General features: G+C 45.0%; 1 protein-coding gene across 1 annotated transcript in view; it reads right to left on the reverse strand.

Annotated features, from left to right (window-relative positions):
* The window catches only part of nphp4 (nephronophthisis 4), an 804,312-nt gene that overhangs the window by 267,981 nt on the left and 515,374 nt on the right, over positions 1-20,957 (reverse strand). The gene's annotated exons all lie outside the window — the stretch shown is intronic.

Genomic DNA, 20,957 nt, shown 5'->3' on the forward strand with positions numbered 1-20,957 from the left:
ATGGTTGTGTGAGAAAATCCCAGTCACTTAGATTACCTTTCTTCCCCATACTGATGCTCGGTTTGAACTTCAGAAAGTCATCACATCTAGAAGTCTAAATGAACATACAGTAGTGTTCAGAATAATAGTACTGTGATGTGACTAAAAAGATTAATCCAGATTTTGAGTATATTTCTTATTGTTACATGGGAAACAGGGTACCAGTAGATTCAGTAGATTTTCACAAATCCAACAAGACCAAGCATTCATGATATGCACACTCTTAAGGCACACCTGTGCACTAATCATGGTGTCTAATCAGCATCTTGATATGGCACACCTGTGAGGTGGGATGGATTATCTCAGCAAAGGAGAAGTGCTCACTATCACAGATTTAGACTGGTTTGTGAACAATATTTGAGGGAAATGGTGATATTGTGTATGTGGAAAAAGTTTTAGATCTTTGAGTTCATCTCATACAAAATGGGAGCAAAACCAAAAGTGTTGCATTTATATTTTTGTTGAGTGTGTGTATATATATATATATATATATATATATATTTTGGTTTTGCTCCCATTTTGTATGAGATGAACTCAAAGATCTAAAACTTTTTCCACATACACAATATCACCATTTCCCTCAAATATTGTTCACAAACCAGTCTAGATCTGTGATAGTGAGCACTTCTCCTTTGCTGAGATAATCCATCCCACCTCACAGGTGTGCCATATCAAGATGCTGATTAGACACCATGATTAGTGCACAGGTGTGCCTTAGACTGCCCACAATAAAAGGCCACTCTAAAAGGTGCAGTTTTATCACACAGCACAATGCCACAGATGTCGCAAGATTTGAGGGAGCGTGCAATTGGCATGCTGACAGCAGGAATGTCAACCAGAGCTGTTGCGCATGTATTGAATGTTCATTTCTCTACCATAAGCCGTCTCCAAAGGCATTACAGAGAATTTGGCAGTACATCCAACCAGCCTCACAACCGCAGACCACGGGTAACCACACCAGCCCAGGACCTCCACATCCAGCATGTTCACCTCCAAGATCGTCTGAGACCAGCCACTCTGACAGCTGCTGAAACAATCGGTTTGCATAACCAAAGAATTTCTGCACAAACTGTCAGAAACCGTCTCAGGGAAGCTCATCTGCATGCTCGTCGTCCTCATCGGGGTCTCGACCTGACTCCAGTTCGTCGTCGTAACCGACTTGAGTGGCCAAATGCTCACATTCGCTGGCGTTTGGCACGTTGGAGAGGTGTTCTCTTCACAGATGAATCCCGGTTCACACTGTCCAGGGCAGATGGCAGACAGCGTGTGTGGCGTCGTGTGGGTGAGCGGTTTTCTGATGTCAATGTTGTGGATCGAGTGGCCCATGGTGGCGGTGGGGTTATGGTATGGGCAGGCGTCTGTTATGGACGAAGAACACAGGTGCATTTTATTGATGGCATTTTGAATGCACAGAGATACCGTGATGAGATCCCATTGTTGTGCCATACATCCAAGAACATCACCTCATGTTGCAGCAGGATAATGCACAGCCCCATGTTGCAAGGATCTGTACACTATTCTTGGAAGCTGAAAATGTCCCAGTTCTTGCATGGCCGGCATACTCACCAGACATGTCACCCATTGAGCATGTTTGGGATGCTCTGGACCGGCGTATACGACAGCGTGTACCAGTTCCTGCCAATATCCAGCAACTTCGCACAGCCATTAAAGAGGAGTGGACCAACATTCCACAGGCCACAATTGACAACCTGATCAACTCTATGCGAAGGAGATGTGTTGCACTGCATGAGGCAAATGGTGGTTACACCAGATACTGACTAGTATCCCCCCCCCAATAAAACAAAACTGCACCTTTCAGAGTGGCCTTTTATTGTGGACAGTCTAAGGCACACCTGTGCACTAATCATGGTGTCTAATCAGCATCTTGGTATGGCACACCTGTGAGGTGGGATGGATTATCTCAGCAAAGGAGAAGTGCTCACTATCACAGATTTAGACTGGTTTGTGAACAATATTTGAGGGAAATGGTGATATTGTGTATGTGGAAAAAGTTTTAGATCTTTGAGTTCATCTCATACAAAATGGGAGCAAAACCAAAAGTGTTGCGTTTATATTTTTGTTGAGTGTATATATATATAAACACACTTACTGGGCTCTCTATTACAGTGGCTGATCTACCTACCTACCTACAGCGGGTAAAATAAGTATTGAACACATCACCACTTTTCTCAATACATATATTTCTAAAGGGGCTATTGACATGGAATTTTCACCAGATGTTGGTAACAACCAAAGCAATCCACACATACAAAGAAATCAAACCATAGATGTCCATAAACTGTTATGTGTAATAATGTGAAATGACACAGGAGAAAAAGTAATGAACACCTTAAGAAAGAGAGATGCAAAAAGACATGGGAAGCCAAGACAAGAGCTGTACTCTATCAGTAAATAGAAAGCGGTCTGTGCCTTGTCTGTGCAAATTAATATCAAATGGTTCAGTCCCAACTGATGGCAAATAAAAAGGTGTCTCATAACCAAGGTGTCACACAAGAAACATTTTATGATGGGTAAAAGCAAAGAGCTCTCTCAAGATCTTTGAAATCTTATTGTTGAAAAACATACTGATGGCACTGGTTACAGAAGGATTTCTAAACTTCTGAATAGTCCAGTGAGCACTGTTGGGGCCATGGTCCAGAAGTGGAACATCATTTCACCATAATCCAGACATGACCAGGTGCTCCTGGCAAGATTTCTGACGGAGGACTGCAGAAGGGGGCGGAATTATACAGTCTGGTTCCCACAGGTAGGAAAGACCTCCTGTGGCATTCTGTGGTGCATCTCGGTGGTCTCAGTGTATGACTGAACATGCTCTGACAGGATGTAAGTGTGACATGCAGGTGGTAGGCTGTTTTGTCCAGGATGCTGAGCAGCTTCCTCAGCATCCTCCTCTCTGAGACCTCCACCACGGATTCCAGCTCAACCCCCAGGCCAGAGCCAGCTCTCCTGATGAGCTTGTTGACTCTGTTTGTGTCAGCTGCCTTCACCCTGCTGCCCCAGCACACTACAGCGTTGAAGATGACGCTAGAGACCGCCAAGTGATAAAACGTCTGCAACGTATGTCGTGTTAAATACATTTCAGTAACCATGTTCAATATTTTTCTCTCTGTCATTCCATTTTTATTACACATAACTTAATTTCTGTACTTATTTGTTTTGGTTTCTTTGTATGTGTGGATTATCTGAGTCGTTACTGACAACTAGTGCAAATTTTATGTCAATAGCACCTTCATAAATATTTACTAAGAAAAATGGTGACGTGTTCAACACTTATTTTACCCAGTCCATCTATCTAAAGTGGCTTGCAAAAGTATTTGGCCCTTGGTAATTAATGCATTTTAATTTATTTATACCATTTCAAATACAAAAAGTAAATCAGGTTTCTCAATATAAAAATTTGGAAAATTATGTTCTTTAAACTCAAACTGAAAACAAATCTCTACAACCTGATATATATTAATAAAAAATATAAAAGCCAAGATCATGGTTGCATAAGTAATGGACCCCTTTGGTATAATACCTGTAAATAATCAGCTTTATTGGGGCTGGATACAGGAAAATTTAAAAGTCACTGAATATGTCTTGGAATGTATTCATATAAATTATGAAGAAATAGACAGTATGGAACTAATAATGCATTTTGTCTAGAAACTGCATGGAAGTAATCAGACAAGCACAAGTGAAGTCGTGAGGTGAACAGGAGTTCACTTTGCGTGGTCAACCACCAGGTAACAAGACAAATCTGGGGTCTGTCTGTGTTGGACTAGTATGGATGCATTGTTTTTCTCACACATTCTTAACGTGTATACTTTAAGTGAGCATATCAGTACAGGGGAACTTCAGAATTTTTCAACCTGAACCCTATTTTCAGATGTTTTTTTTTTTTTTTTCTTTTTCAGTAAAAGATTTCTCTTGGGACAAAAATAATCTTAAGTGGTCCATTATTAAGTTAGAATGGTAATACAATCATGGGCAAACTAGCTATGGGGAAGTTAAAAACCTCACAGTAAACTGCTTCGTGTTGCCACTGAATCAGCAAAAACATCATTAGAAATGTCAGGTATGTGGGAATTACTACTTTGTTCAGTCTTGAAATCTCCTTTTTCCTCAAGCAATGGCCCTGATATAGTCTTTTCAGCAAGTTCTGGTGAAAGTCAAATCGAGAAGTGTTTCAAATGTCCAGCTTAGCAATTACAAAGTCCAGTTTACCACCCGCTTCATATTTGAGTCACAGACATTCCTACTCATAATCAAAAACAGCATATGAAATTGAATACTGTATCAAGGACAGTCATGACTGAACAGATAAAAGGAGATTTTTTTCAATAACACAGGTGATGTGCTAAAAACATATTAAGTAAAAAATGCAAATGCCAACGATAATTATACTGTGAGAAGTACTATTGTCAGCACCTATTGTATCTATTGAGATAAATCTAATCTGTCACTACATAAAAGTAGTTACAAGTGTTGAACAACATCTTGTGTGCACCTAATGTACTCCCTACACGCTGTATGTAAACCATATGTTTGTGTGAAGAAATACATGTATTTTCTTCAAAAAAATTTCACAAGAAAGAAATAAAAAAAATAAGGTTAAAAAAGGAGAAGATAACTTAGTTTTGAAAAAAAAAATAGAAAAAGAGAATCAGAACATAAGGGCATAAGAAACAAACAAGCATGCTCAGAGACTGGTTTGAACATGCCTGAACTTGCAATGCAAAAAAGGAGTGTCTAAAAACAAAATAAAAACAATAAATCTGAGGGAAAAGGTGCTCAAAACAAGTTAAATTATCTGTCTATGGAACAAGATAATTTCACTTGACAATATTCTTGAATTAAGACTGTTAAATCTATAAATAAGCACGTTGCATGTCAAACACTTAAGAAATTAGCTCTTAAAATAAGATAAATCATCTAATGTTAAGTTCTTTTATGTGGTGAGTGATCTCAAAAAGGATTGGACAGGAAATGGCCTTCAAATTTTAAATTTTGTATTGAAAAGTTCAAACCCTGATATAGAGAGTCATCTAACAGTGCTGGGGTCTTGGACCAGATCACATACTACACCTGGAACAAAGAGCCCAGATCTCCTTCCTACGCTAACTTTTATTTCTGTGCCTAAGCCGGCCTCCAAGTGGGCGGTCCTTAGACTGTCTTGAATCAGTGTCTATGTGTTTGGCTGCGAGCTGAAGTAAACAGATATTAGCAGGTGTCTGCTCACGTTGCATTCAAGGTTGTTATGTAAAAATCTTATAGTATTTGTGTATGTGTGTTTGCGTATGTCGATGCAAAACAATATATCAGTGTGTTCCATCATGCTGGCCAAATAGACGGGAATACTTTGGTTTTATCAATTAGGCAGCTTATAAAAGGATCAGATAGTTGAGCCAAATACAAGAACATTTTGTGTGTCAGCCATTCTGAAAAGCAGTTAGGTAGAGATCAGATAGTTACAAAGACATTTTGGATGTCCGTCAGCCCTTTATTGTGTTATGCATCATGGAACAGTCTTATACTAGCACTTCTAAATCGAAGCTGTTTTTTTTTATCTCGGTAAGAACCAAATGATTTGCAGCGTGTCCTGGACGGTTCTTACAAACAGATGTTCTAATGGTGTAATGATACAATGTTAAGGGGTTGGTCTGCAGGTGTGGAAAGCTACAGTGCAAATAGAATAAAAGCCGGACACGTGCCAAGGTTACATCAAAGCGTTCTAGGTGTAACTTGTGTTGAATTTGCTCCCCTTTTTGCCAGCAATAAAGGCTTTTTGGTGCACTGAACTCTGACTCCTGTTGAATACTGTTTTTGAACACCTTTAAGTACTTACAGCTACGTTCAGAGGTGGGCACAGATAATCAAAAAATTAACTTTGATAACAGATAATCAGATAACTGAAAAGTTATCTTTGATAAACATAAAACGATAAACCCCCCAAAAATGTATCAGAAGTTAGATAACCGATAAATTCCAGTACTGTCTCCGGTACATTTACAGCACAGAAGCAACGGAGAGGAACCACACAGTTCAACTCTCTACCCAATCACAGCACTGCTGTCAGGCGGAGGTCTTGGAAAATAAAGCCCTGCTGAGTTGTTGTATGGCTGGGGGGGCCTGGCTGCCTTTTTGTTTCTGTCTTTTGTCCTGTCTTTTGTTTTTCCTTCCAGGTGGCTTGCATTTGGGACTGAGTGGCTGTGTAGCTGAGTTTATCAGGACCTCACCCTGATCACCTGAGGCTGATCACCTGCGGCTCGTCAGGACTCACAGCTGGGGTGCATCTACATGGATTGGAACATGGTGGCATTTAAGACTGGAGTACACAGTGTGTATTTGCCAGAGACTCGACCTTGTGACCAGACGGGTGAGATCGTCGTCTCAAGAGCCATCTCATCATCAGTGGATGCAGAGAACGTCCAGGTTTGATGCATGGTCTGTGAAAGAGGAGGGGGTGAGGTCTCACGCTCGTCAGCACACTTCCTGAGGTACGTTAGATTTTGTGACTAACATTTATACAGTCAGTAAATGTGGTGTCCCTCACACCTTATTATATTGAGCTGTATGTTGGTCGTTTAAATCAGCTTCCACTGCAGTGGAGTTTTGTGAACAGGGTGTTCTATGCCTGCAGGGTGGGAAGCTGATTTGCAATTAAGCCAGGAAGTGTTTGCTGTTTGTACACCTTTGAGTGGTCTCTCTGTGTGTTGAGTGTGGACTCCCGTAATGATTTCTTCTTTCACAGACTCGGTTTGTCGCGGCCACCTGGGGGGTGTCGGCGGGGTCCTTGGGTCCGAACCGGTTCTGGCTCCGGACCGTTAGCGCTGCTGGGAGCGCACCGCAATCCACCATGCCAGACCGCGCACTTTTATATTTTTCACATCACTGTTATGTTTATTAAACTCTGTTATCCTTTGTACCATGCTCTGCTTATTTTATACTGGGTCCTTCAAACGCTGGTCGGTTCTCCGGGCTGCGTCCGACACATAACAGTAGTCTCTGGCCAAACATCACGGACCCAGCGGTAGCAGAGACGGTAACGCGCCGGGAAGGCGGCAGCAGACGTTCAGAAGTTATCCGGATCAGTTGCGGGTGCTCTCCGCCCGGATGGTGCGCGTTGGAGAACCCATTACTGAATACTGATTTGAGCGCTCATGCAGCCGTGTTCCTGTGTGTGCCTTATCCGTGGGTCGTGGTGGAGTGTTGACTGGCGACGGCTTCGCGTCACACTTCGACCGGATAAGAGGTTTAAACGGGAGCTGCAGGAGTGGGTCTGTAATGGGTGAACGTGCACGGCGGAGCTCTGTGGCACGGGTCGCGGTGCTTCCTGTGTTACAGTCGTAGCCCCGTTTCCCCGGGTAATGATAGCTACTGCGTCTGTTGTGTCAGCTCCGGTGTTATTTAGTTGAATCACATTTTTGGTTGTGTGTTGCACACAGCTGCGCACAGAAAAGCAGCTCGTTTGTTTTCTCTGTCACCAAAGGGGGTTTTTCATTTTTAGCACTCTGTTGGTGACTGAGTCACATTACCGTCAAGCTCTTAAGTTGGAACAGGTGTGTTCCATTTGTTTGAGCTTGACGGTATAAATCACTTATTTGTTTTGTGTTAGTTCATTTTGTGTGGGTGTTTTTTGAGTTGGTTTTTGTGTGGGATTTTATTTATTTATTTTTTTTCCACTATTAGTGTCTGGGGTTGTGACACTGCAGCCTGTTTGGAGCAACAAAACAGGACCCAAGCAACTTTATGTTAGTCTGTTAGTCTTTCTTTTTATTTTTTTTAGTTTCACCTCCCCAGGGTTTGATGGGACGGTCCCCTGGGGGGTGATGGGGTGGTGATTGGGTTGTTTTTTCTTTTTTCTTTTTTTTGTTTGTTTTTTGTTATGCCCTCTCTTCTCCTCTGACTCCAGCCGGGTGTGCCGTATGTGTCGGCGTCGCTGGAGTGGTGCAGTTTGGTTATGCTGGGCGTTTCCCAGGTAACCTCTGCACCCGGGAGGGAGGGGGGGTTTGGGGTGTTTTCTTTTTGTTCCCTCTCTTCTCCTCTGGCTCCAGCCATGTGAGCCGTAGTGTCGGCGTTGCTGGAGTGGTGCAGTTTGGTTATGCTGGGCGTTTCCCAGATAACCTCTGCACCTGGGGGGGGGGGGGGTTCGGGGTGTTGTTGTTTTTTTTTTTTGTTTGTTGATTCCCTGTTCCACCTCCGGCTTCAGCGCGCCTTTGAGCCGTCTGCCATCGGCGTGGCTGAGGTTTGGGGCAGTGGGATATACCCGCAGCTGGTGGCTGGTTTAGAAGTCGGAGGAGTGGCGCCGTTTTGTGCCGTCTGCCATAACCGCTGTTCCACTCCTCCCGGTTGGCTTCTGGGGTATAGTCACGGTTGGTGACACTGGACGTGCTTCCAGTTTCCACTGCGCCAAGGGGGTGGGGTTGGGGTTGTTTTGTTTGTATGTTTTTTTTTCTCCTTTTGTTTTTCCCCCCTCTGGGTTTGACTGTGGTGTCCTCTGGGGGGGAAAGGGCTGTGGGTCCATCTAGCCATAGACGGCCGGGGCTGGGTCCGTTGGTCATGAGGGGAGGCGTCTCCTGGGGTTGATGGAATGGTCCTCTGGGAGGCGCTGGGAGTCCCCGTGGGTGACGTTGGATCCCAGAGGGACCTCGGCTGTGGTTATTACTCCTGGAGCTGGCGGGATGTCCTCTGGGGGGTGTTGGTCCCTACATGTCATTAGGGGGGGGGGGGGTGTTAGTGTTTTTATTTGTTAGCTTAAGTTTGGGTTGTTTTTCTTTTCTCCCCTTCCCGGGGTTTGATGGAACGGTCCTCTGCGGAGGGAGGGGGGGGGTGTTAGCAGGGTGGGAAGCTGATTTGCAATTAAGCCAGGAAGTGTTTGCTGTTTGTACACCTTTGAGTGGTCTCTCTGTGTGTTGAGTGTGGACTCCCATAATGATTTCTTCTTTCACAGACTCGGTTTGTCGCGGCCACCTGGGGGGTGTCGGCGGGGTCCTTGGGTCCGAACTGGTTCTGGCTCTGGACTGTTTTGTGCTGCTGGGAGCACACCGCAAATTCGCCACGCCAGACCGCGCACTTATTTGTTTGTATTTTTTCACATCACTGTTATGTTTATTAAACTCTGTTATCCTTTGTACCGTGCTCTGCTTATTTTATACTGGGTCCTTCAAACGCTGGTCGGTTCTCCGGGCTGCGTCCGACACATAACACTGAGTTATGGTTAAAATGAATACTGATAGAATAACTCCATTAATGTCAATTCTGTCATATGTGCAAAGTTAAGATATAACATATATCGTTTAACGTTGAATAATGCACTAATTCTGAAGTTTTGTAACAAACACAGACAGACGGCATTCTGGGTAAAATGTGCCTCTGTTCACACTGATTGGATGATTCATGTTAATGTGAGGTGTGTCATGTGCTGGTGTTTACAGATAAATGTGCTTTTGTAAAATATGCCATTTTTTTATTTTTTTATTTGTAAAAAAAAAAAAAAAAAAAGGCATTTTCAAAAAAAAAAAGCCAAGTTGTAATTAGATAACCGTCTGATATAACCGGTGTCAAAACAAATATTGACGTATCCCATAATCCCTTGCGCGCCAAAGAGTCGCTGCAGTCAAACAACATATAGAGAATCCACATGATGACAATTATAAATTAATACTATACTATAAAAATGTAATTTTTTATGCTTTTCATCACGTTAATAAGAAATTGCATGCATGATACCCTGAAAACTTGCTAAAACAATTATAACAAATAATCCGTGTCTGCTACGTTTAATCTGTGTGGAATTTAATAAACGCAAAACAAATTTCAGACATATATATTAGTCTGAAACAAAGAGGACAAACAGTGTTGTAAAGAACAATAATCAAGACGTTAAAGAGCAAACTTCACTTTCCCCCAGAACGACATGATCAGGAAGCGATTATAGCTCACAGCAGCTCCCATTGAAAATAACGGAGAGACAGCCTGTGACTCTCCCACATTTACATAAAACAAATTCAATAACGTCTATAAACCCAGAGAATATATTCATGAGAATTTTAGGCACAATATAAAAATAGTTTTATGTTGTGATGTTAAATGGTGTTGTCCATGTGCAGCGGTTAAAGTGGAGTTTTTGTGAATTAAGTTTGAAAAAAAAGTTTCTGTTTTTGCTTCTGGAAACACGAGTCCGACATGTGGTTTGAAAATATCAGCCCAGCTTCAGTTTGAATACTGAACACTACTGGCCAGTAGATGGTAGTAGAGACCTTGAAAACTTGCAAACACAAAATTCCAGATAATCTGTGTTGCTACTTGTTACGTTTAAGATGCGTGGAATTTAATAAAAGCAAACAAACACAATAACAATGTCTATAAACCCAGAGAATATATTCACATGAGTTTTAGGCACTAGAGTTTAATGCTGTTGTCCTGATCAAAGTGTCTGAAATGCAACGTACTGAGATTACCATACTGAGATTACCCTATCCCATAATGCAGTGATTCTCAACTGGGGTGCCGTGATCGATCGTCAGGGGTGCCGTGGGCAATTATCAAATATCACCATTATCGGGTGTATGTGCTGTAATAGTGTGGCAGATGGTGTAATGCTCTTTTATTCCAGTAGATGGCAGCAAAGCGCGCAGTAGCGCTGAGCCGTGTGCCAACAAGGAGGCGTGATCGCCATTTTAATTCTGGCCAAGTTAGTGATTTGTGTGCATAGAAGTTCACTTAGTCTCGTCAAGAAACAGGTGGAATATGCCGGAAAGCTGCGCATGTTGGCAAAGTCACAAACGGAGGAACAAGGGAGACAATATTTCCTTCCATAAGTAAGTGGTTTTGGTTATTGTTGTCACTTTGTCCGTGATATTTGGATGATAAACAGCTGTATGTCTCCTGCCGTACCTGTGTCGCCCGATGACACAGATCATTATTTTCACTTATGTCTAGTTGATATTTTCCACTGCTAGACCAATGTCTAGTTAAAATTCTTGTCGTTAGTGACTAAAAATTGTTGGACAAGACTGGGGAGTTTTTTTTTTTTTTTTGCACCTTAAAATAATGAGATTAATGACCCGCGTTGTGCTGCCACACACACAGAGATGTGCACACACACACCACTGACTTCATGAATGAAACTCGTCAATAATGGATAATTGTGTAAAAATATAATATATATAAAAGTATTGTAATGGTTTTAGGAGCCGCGCTGCGTTGAACACAGCAGCAGCAGCTCAGCCGAGCAGCGTAGCTTAACAGCACAGATCCATGTAACTTTCAACACTAATATTTGAGAATGTGTGTGTGTCAGAGTAAGTTTAACACTTTCCTGACATAATTTAATGTAATTTAATTTTACTGGCTCGATATCCAGGACAAAATGGCATTTTAACACGTATTTTGCGAGCATTTTTCTGAGTGTGTTCAGTCGCGAATTTCCATTGAAAATCCATTAACATCCGGGTACTTCGTCAATATTTTGCCCGGTTAGGAGACGTCATGTCGCTGTCCATGAAGGGACGTTTTCATTTAGTGTGCAGCAATGGGACTGCGCTCTCTAGTTCTTATATACAGCTCTATGACTATAGTATACTATGTTACGTCATATCTGTACCGCACGTCTTCCTAACGTGCTAACGCACGTGTAGAGATAGTCGAGTTAGTGGTGCGTGACACGTGACACATGACAGTGGTGTGCCGCAGGATTTTGTAAATATAAAAAGGGTGCCGCGGCTCAAAAAAGGTTGAAAATCACTGCCATAATGCACCAGAACACAGCATGTCCATACTAAAACCTTAAAAATTAGCGCACTACTTTAAAACTAAAACAAATATCTGATATTTTCACTTTATAAAACTTCAGAAGTGACGTTAATTTAAATAACCTGTCTGAAATAAGTTTGGTTAAAATTTGAACCATAAGTTAAAAATGTATGCCTCTGGATGACTTGGGTGATATTGGCCGCATATCAGTATGGGCTTAAAAAAAAAGAGTTTTTCTTTTTTTGTCTTCAATCTTATGGGGTGCATCCCCATGCAATGGATTACATTTAAATAAGAGTGAAGGGGATGAAGAGTAGAAAAGCACCCAGACAAGGTGAAATACCAGAGAAAGTGTGGAAGAGACTATGAGAGTGGGAAAAGGGTCGATGTAAGATCTAAAGCAGAAGATCTGTGAACAGGAGAAAATGCCAGAGGACTGGAGGAATTGTGTGATTTTATCCACCTTTAAGAAGAAAGGAGATATTCAGGACCACTGAAACTACAGAGAGATCAAACTGATGCCACATACAATGAAAATATGGAAAAAAAAAAAAAAAGGTTCCACAGAGGAAGCTCAGGGGAAAAACCACCACAGGGCAGGAGCAGGTAGAGCAATGGTCACAGTGAGACAGCTCCCAGAGAAGTACTGCACAGACAAGAAATGACAGTGAGGGAAGAGTACAAAGGGACAAGAAAGAGCGAGATGGCCCATGTTGATTTGAATGGACAGAGTAAGAGGCGTTTTGGAAGAAAAGAGGCTGACTGGAGAGAGTGTGCAAAATTAATCAAACTGAAGACAGTCCATCAGGCATATCAATGCCACACAGATGTGGGGAAAAATGAAAAGAAAAATAATACAAGACAAATGTTCTTTTCAGTTTTCCAAACTTTTGACACATTCTGAAATCAAACCGGTTCTACTTGAGGCTCTTCATCATAATGATCAGCTGACTATAATGTTGGATGAGGCATTAAGGGGCCTAATCTAGACAATAAAACATGGTTTGCAGCATCGTATGGTTCAATTCCTGAGCTAGCTGACATTACTACATGTCTCTCCACTTCTCTTTCTCTTAATTTCCTGCCCATTTTTCACTTCCCTAAAGAGTGTGAGTTCTACACAGGTCCTGAGGGTCAGCTAGCTGGTACTTATTCCCAAATACTTTCCCTGAATGAGATGTCCATCCATCACAAGGTTACTTTTTCAGATGAGGCTGGTACTTATTCTCATTCCAGAGTTGACTCTTGCTGAATTCAACTCAAACTATTCAAAGACTTGATTAAATATATGGCTGCTTGCAAATATCCAGGTAAATATAGTACATATCATGGTGAGTAACACTGAACTAAATCAAACAGAGAACAAAGAAAAGCCAAAGCAAAGTGATGAGAACAAAAAATCAAAACAATGAGAACAACTATAGAGAGGCACTGAGAGCTGCAGTCATAAACGCCTGACACACTTCCTAATAAAAATAATCTTTGTGTTTCTCAAGAAGTCATGTCAGCGTGTTGGTGAGTCTGTGATGGACATGTCATGACAAGTGCTGCTGACAGCGCTGATGTCAAGACGTGACGGGGACAGTTGGATCAGAGGCCTCTGTGATAGGCTGCTGACAAAGGGGCTATTTGGTGTGCGCTGACTGCCAATGTGTTCGTGTGTTACTGTGCAATCTATGAGCATGTATCTATGTGTGACGTGTACGCACATGACGTGTGCAAGTTATGTAGGTTTAAGTGGACACGTTCTGGCTAAAGTTCAAGACTAAAAAGCAGCATTACAAAGCAGGGAATTGTTCTTGGCTGGCAACCAGTGTGCACAAAGGAATCCATCTATTCCAATACAGTTAACTGGCCAATGGATCAGCATACAATAAGATATGAGCCAAATGATGTCAAATCAAAGATTGCTCAAATTTTACTTACACCACAACAGTCCTGACATTTGAAACCACAATGAAATATCTTTACAGTCATCATTTTAGAGAGTTTAATCTGGCTTGATCTGTGCTGACTCAAACAGAATTTTCAAGACTGTCGCTCCTGGGCTGGAAGATGAACGAGGGCCCCAAAGACAGGACAGACAGATGAACAGTAGTGTGTACTACTTCAGGGAGTACCAGAAGACAAAACATGGGTTCAAGTATAGATGGTGGACAAATACAAACCTCCTGTTGTGCAAGACACACACACACACACACACACACACACACACACACACACACACACACACACACACACACACACACACACACACACACACACACCTCAAATCAAATGCCGTATTTTCCAGAGTATGTCGCACTGGACTATAGGCTGCACCTTTTTGTCTGTTATGGGTTCTTTAATTTATGATTTTTGTGCATTGTTGTATAGTGTAGTATTTATTACTGGCATTTATTCTTTTATTATTGGAGTTTATTTTCTATGTTTAGTGCTTTGATTCTTGGGATAGTCCTATATAAATAGTCATCATAATCACTAGTATTAATAACAAACTTGTGAATTTTTGGTATGTAAGTTGTATAAATCACAGGGCCTGCCAAACTAATTAAAAAAAAAAATATATATATATAGTATGCAAAATGTAAGAATCACAGAGTTTTACATTTACTTTGACTTCTATTTCATTGCACAGTATGAACACAAGATATTCCATGTTTTTTTAGGTCAACTTCATTTCATTTGTTAATATACTCCCATTCCTACATTAAAGAACTGCAACACATTCCAAAAAAAAAAAAAAGTTGGGATGCTAAAGCATTTGTATCACTTTGCTGTTTCCATTCCTTCTTCCTGCATGAGATGTCATCTTGAAGGCAGCATGTGTTCCCCTAAAATCTTAAAAAAACTTAATCCTGCCATCACAGAACTGTAAGTTACCTTCTACAAGGGTACTGACACAACCCTAAATCGTGACAGACCCCGGCTTTTGGAGTTGTTGTGGATAACAGTCGAGATGGTCTTTTTTCTCTTTGGTCCAGAACACACGCAGTCCATTACTTCCCAAAAAGTTCTGGAATACTGATTTGTCTGACTACTGCGTTGACTTGACCAGGCATCTTGTATTGTAATAACAATAAATAATAATAATAATAATAATGATGATGATGATGATTATTATTCCCTGACTTGGAAATGATCATGTTTCCATCCCCAGATTTGTCTACAGAAAAAATGGCTGTACAAGTGTTGATTTACTTGTGTTGCAAGGCTGCAATAACTTAAGCCCCCTTTACACAGGACAACGGTAGTTGTGAGCCTGTCGTACATCTTAAAATGTGCCCGATCCATAGAGGTTACGTGAAAACCTTTCTAACCACTTCAGTGGTCCTTGTGTGTGTTGGTGTCTCACATGGACTTTGTGTGCAACAGATTCACAGAGAGCTACCACTTTTTTGACAAATATGCTGGATTTTGAGTGGTTTGCCATCATATTTCCTCATTGTTCATGCGCACTGAAAGAGAGAGTGAGAGAGAGAGACAGCAAGAGAGAGTGGACAAAACAAGCTCAAAATGAAATGGTTAATTTTTCACGCTTGTCAGTTTGGTTTTAACTTGTGCGCCTGTGCATGTGTGCGTACGTTTCCCTGTCATTCATGGGAGCGTCAGCGACATTTTCAGAAAAATAATATCACTGTATAATTAACACCTTTCACTGGACTGTTTATGGCAGGAAAACAACTGACAGCCATGAAAAATTTCAACATCTTTTATTTAAAACCATGGAGTGAAAAAAGTCACATGACTGTTGTCCTGTTCTCACGTTTTGTCCTTCGACTGGAGTTTCACACTGAGCTCTGTAAGTGAAACTCTGGATTATACAATTGATGCATAAAAGGACAAAACTGTGGTGAGTCCACAATGAACTTAATGTCTGTGGACCACAGAGCCTTCTCTTATTGTGAACTGCTTTGTGGAACAATCTCCCTGCGGAGACATTCAAGTCCAGACTAAAGATACATCCTCCTTCCTATCTTTTTAATTCATGTTATAGGCAACGGAACAGGTCTCAGCCTCACTTCATTTAATTTCTAGGTTTGTTAGTGAAGCTCAGGGCTAGCTGCTGGCAATCACCTTAGTATTCTCTCCCTGTTGATTTACTGTTGGTGAACTCATACCTCAGGTGTAGTTATTTCCAGCCAACTGACTCTGCTCTTTTTCTTTCTGTCTGAGGCACTGATGAGACCTCCTGTTGATGATGGCTATGCACCCCAGGGCACTGGACTGACCACAAGATGCCCTGGCTGAAGCTGACGCGGCAGCCTGTGGACCACCTTGCTGAGGGTGAACTTTCTGAGCCACTGCAAGTCTGCTTTTGGAATGCGGTCTTCCATGAAGACAGGTTTTATTATGTAGACAGTATTCAAGACATTATTTACTATATGTTCACATCACGTATGATTGTGCCTCCACCATAAGGATGGGTACTGATAAGATTTTGTCGATATCGATGCCATTATCAATTCCGCTTGCCGATTCAGTTCGTTATTGATTCTCGTATTCCTATTCCCTCCTGTGAATTTTCTGTGTACAAAAAGTAGGCTTTACAGGTTTTATATGTCAAATCATTTTATTGAGTCTTAAAGTAAATAAATATGAAATTGGTCACTGGATCCTTAATCTCTAGACAAAAATAAAAATAAATAAAATCTGTAGATTTCTGGGATTATGATATTGTTGTGGTGATTAGGGATGTCCTCCTGTATTATAATAAATATTCCAGAGAAGGGCAAGAGCTTCTCTCAGAATTTAGAAGAATAAGCCTGAAAGAAGTTTCTGTTGGAAGTATTTTAGACATAGGATCAGCAGTTTAGGTGATTTGGAAACTTTATAATTGTCCAGGAGCGCTCCCCTCAGAGACAGAGTCTGACAGCGCAGATCATCATCCCCCCATGGCTGCTCAACAGCCCCCACATCCTCTCAAGGTTTTTCACACGCCTGAAACTTTCTGATAAACTGAACTGATGCACTTTATATGATGAACTTTATTCATAAAAATCATGGCACAGAGCCCGACCATTGTGTGCCCAATGGCTGTGATTTTGAGATGATATTGCTCTTTGTTGTCTGAGTTCAAAATGGTGTGGTCATTGCACGTCCATCAGGCAGTCATGGGGTGCTCTGTGAGGTGTTTTTGTTGTGTGGGCCGCTGAAGAGGAGGTACTGCTGGCCCACCACCACCAGAGGGCGCCCTGCCTGGAGTGCGGGCTCCAGGCACCAGAGGGCGCTGCCGCCTCACAGGAGCAGCCGGGGTGACAGCTGTCACTTATGCAGTCGACTTCCGCATCGCGGCGGCGAGGTCCGGCTGGAATAGCACTGCCCTCCGTGCCGCCTTCATAAACGGACTGTCGTTGGTCCTGAAGGAGCTCCTGGTGGCTAAGGACGAACCGCGGGATTTAGACGGGCTTATTGATCTGGTTATACGATTAGACAATCAGTTAGAAGAACACCGTCGGGAACGAGACGAAGGGCGTGGCCGGGCACGCGCTGTCCCTCTCCCTTCCGGTTCCAACCGAGCTCCGCCCTCCCCACGCTCCACGGCCTCTACGCTCCGTGTGGTTACAGCTCCCCCTGCTGACGAAGCTATGGACACGAGCAGGGCCACATTTAGGACACCAGATAGACAGAGGAGGCTGGCCTGCGGAGCGTGTTTTGTTTGTGGCTCGATAGAGCATCAGGTCAGAGACTGCCCCGAGCGGTTAAAACACCAACGGCCGCCCCTAGACACTGGGCTAGGGGTGGGCCGAGACATTCACGTGGGACACACCCACATTGCCACACGACTCCCAGTGACAATCCTTTATGAGGATTTAACCCTGAAGGCCCCAGCACTGGTGGACACGGGCTCTGAAGGGAATCTGACAGCAGATGGGCCAGGGAGATAGGGCTCCCTCTGGTGGCGCTTACCTCGCCTGTGCAGGTGCGGGCACTAGATGGCTCCCTACTCCCTCCAATCACACATAAGACACCACCTGTAACTCTGGTGGTGTCAGGAAATCACCGGGAGGAGATCAAGTTTTTTGTGACTCCTACTACCTCCCGTGTGATCTTGGGGTTCCCCTGGATGTTAAAACACAATCCCCGGATCGATTGGCCGTCCGGGGTAGTGGTTCAGTGGAGCGAGACCTGCCATCGGGTATGTTTAGGTTCCTCGGTTCCTCCCGGTTCTCAGGCTAAGGAGAGGGTCAGAGTCCCGCCCAATCTAGGGACGGTGCCGGTGGAGTACCACGACCTTGTTGATGTGTTCAGCAAGGATCTGGCGCTCACTCTTCCCCCCCACCGTACGTACGATTGTACCATTGATTTGGTTCCAGGCGGTGAGTTCCCGTCCAGTAGGCTGTACAACCTCTCACGGCCTGAGCGCGAATCAATGGAGACCTACATCCGGGACTCTTTAGCCGCCGGGTTGATCCGGAATTCCACCTCCCCGATGGGTGCAGGTTTTTTTTTTGTGGGTAAAAAAGATGGCGGACTTCATCCATGCATTGATTATAGGGGGCTGAACGAAATCACGGTTCGTAATCGATACCCGTTGCCCCTGTTAGATTCAGTGTTCACGCCCCTGCATGGAGCCCAAATATTCACTAAGCTCGATCTTAGAAATGCGTATCACCTGGTTCGGATCCGGAAGGGAGACGAGTGGAAGACGGCATTTAACACCCCCTTAGGTCACTTTGAGTACCTGGTCATGCCATTCGGCCTCACAAACGGCCCCGCGACGTTCCAAGCTTTGGTTAATGATGTCTTGCGGGATTTCCTGCACCGATTCGTCTTCATATATCTAGACGATATACTCATCTTTTCTCCGGATCCTGAGACCCATGTCCGGCATGTACGTCAGGTCCTGCAGCGGTTGTTGGAGAACCGGCTGTTTGTGAAGGGCGAGAAGTGTGAGTTCCACCGCACATCTTTGTCCTTCCTGGGGTTTATCGTCTCCCCCAACTCCGTCGCTCCTGATCCGGCCAAGGTTGCGGCGGTGAGAGACTGGCCCCAACCCACTAGCCGTAGGAAGCTGCAACAGTTCCTCGGCTTTGCTAATTTCTACAGGAGGTTCATTAAGGGCTACAGTCAGGTAGTTAGCCCCCTGACAGCCCTGACCTCACGAAAAGTCCCCTTCACCTGGTCGGATCGTTGCGATGCCGCGTTCAAGGAGTTGAAACGGCGCTTCTCGTCTGCACCCGTTCTGGTGCAGCCCGATCCTAGTCGCCAGTTAGTGGTTGAAGTGGACGCCTCGGACTCAGGGATAGGAGCTGTGCTGTCCCAGAGCGGGAAGACCGATAAGGTCCTTCACCCGTGTGCCTATTTTTCCCGCAGGTTGACCCCGGCCGAACGGAACTATGACGTCGGCAATCGAGAACTCCTTGCGGTGAAAGAGGCCCTTGAAGAGTGGAGACATCTGTTGGAGGGAACGTCCATGCCATTCACGGTTTTCACTGACCACCGGAACCTGGAGTATATCAGGACCGCCAAGCGGCTGAACCCCAGGCAAGCCCGCTGGTCACTGTTCTTCGGCCGTTTTGACTTCCGGATCACCTACCGTCCCGGGACCAAAAACCAGAGATCGGATGCCTTATCCCGGGTACATGAAGATGAAGTCAAAACGGAGTTGTCGGATCCACCGGAGCCCATCATCCCGGAGTCCACTATCGTGGCCACCCTCACCTGGGACGTAGAGAGAACCGTCCGGGAGGCCCTGGCACGAAGCCCGGACCCCGGAACTGGGCCGAAGAACAGACTCTACATCCCACCAGAGGCCAGGGCTGCAGTCCTGGACTTCTGTCACGGCTCTAAGCTCTCCTGTCATCCAGGGGTGCGACGAACCGTGGCAGTTGTCCGGCAGCACTTCTGGTGGGCGTCCCTAGAGGCCGACGTCCGGGATTATATCCAGGCCTGCACCACCTGCGCCAGGGGCAAGGCTGACCATCGCAGGGCTTCGGGACTGCTACAGCCGCTGCCCGTGCCCCATCGCCCCTGGTCCCACATCGGCCTGGATTTTGTCACGGGCCTCCCGCCGTCCCAGGGCAACACCACCATCCTCACGATAGTGGACCGATTCTCCAAGGCGGCCCACTTCGTGGCCCTCCCAAAGCTCCCGACGGCCCAGGAGACAGCGGACCTCCTGGTCCACCACGTCGTCCGGCTGCATGGAATCCCAACAGACATCGTCTCCGATCGCGGTCCCCAGTTCTCCTCGCACGTCTGGAGGAGCTTCTGCCGGAAACTGGGGGCCACGGTAAGTCTCTCATCCGGGTATCATCCCCAGACCAACGGGCAAGCAGAACGGGCCAATCAGGAGATGGAGCAGGCCCTGCGTTGCGTGACAGCCGCGCACCCGGCGGCCTGGAGTACCCATCTGGCCTGGATCGAGTATGCCCATAACAGCCAAGTGTCGTCAGCCACCGGCCTCTCCCCTTTCGAGGTGTGTCTGGGGTACCAGCCCCCGTTGTTTCCGGTGGTTGAGGGAGAGGTCGGTGTGCCCTCGGTCCAGGCCCACCTGCGGAAGTGCCGTCGGGTGTGGCGTGCCGCCCGTTCTGCTTTACTGAGGGCCCGGATGAGGACAAAGGCCCATGCAGACCGTCGGCGGACCCCGGCCCCTAAGTATCGTCCAGGGCAGGAAGTGTGGTTGTCTACTAAGGACATTCCCCTACAAGCGGCCTCCCCTAAGTTGCAGGAACGATACATAGGTCCGTTCAAGATCCTCAAGATCATCAGTCCAGCCGCAGTGAGGCTTCAGCTTCCAGCCTCACTGCGGATCCATCCCGTTTTCCACGTATCCAGGATTAAGCCATATCACACCTCACCCCTCTGTACTCCGGGTCCGGCACCACCTCCTGCCCGGATCATCGATGGCGAGCCGGCTTGGACTGTGCGCCGGCTTTTGGATGTCCGAAGGATGGGCCAGGGCTTCCAGTACTTGGTGGACTGGGAGGGGTACGGCCCCGAAGAACGCTCCTGGGTGAAGAGGAGCTTCATCCTGGACCCAGCCCTCCTGGCCGATTTCTACCGCCGCAACCCGGACAAGCCTGTTCGGGCGCCAAGAGGCGCCCGTTGAGGGGGGGGGTCCTGTTGTGTGGGCCGCTGAAGAGGAGGTACTGCTGGCCCACCACCACCAGAGGGCGCCCTGCCTGGAGTGCGGGCTCCAGGCACCAGAGGGC

The sequence above is a fragment of the Thalassophryne amazonica genome, chromosome 6 (assembly GCF_902500255.1).
Source record: "Thalassophryne amazonica chromosome 6, fThaAma1.1, whole genome shotgun sequence".
Classification (NCBI taxonomy): domain Eukaryota; kingdom Metazoa; phylum Chordata; class Actinopteri; order Batrachoidiformes; family Batrachoididae; genus Thalassophryne; species Thalassophryne amazonica.